Source organism: Arachis ipaensis, chromosome B02 (assembly GCF_000816755.2).
Source record: "Arachis ipaensis cultivar K30076 chromosome B02, Araip1.1, whole genome shotgun sequence".
Classification (NCBI taxonomy): domain Eukaryota; kingdom Viridiplantae; phylum Streptophyta; class Magnoliopsida; order Fabales; family Fabaceae; genus Arachis; species Arachis ipaensis.
Window position 1 is genome coordinate 81,761,551 of NC_029786.2, and position 436 is coordinate 81,761,986.

Here is a 436-nt window from a genome sequence, read left to right on the forward strand (position 1 = left end):
TATTTGATGATTTTTATAATTATTTTAATTAACGTGTTTTATATTCATGTGAAAAAAATTTTTTTTTTTAATTTATTTACAATCTGTTAGTAATATTTGTCAAAAAATTATAAAACATCAGTAATATTTTGTAAAAAAATAAATTCAAATACTCAAATAGTGTAATTTGTCAATGACATTTTGTCAATCCGTTAATAATATTTTATTAATTTTACTAGGTCTCCACAACAGCGTAAACCACGTTTTTGAGCCAATGTAATTGAATCACAATTCAAAAATTAAATTGGTAGAACAAATTTTGAATTGTAAATAGTATAAAATCATAAGATTCATAAAACATAATCTAATATATATATATATATTTGTTACCAAAAATTCACAAAATTATCAATGTACGTAGTTCATTATTATATTATATATAAGGTCCAAAAAACCA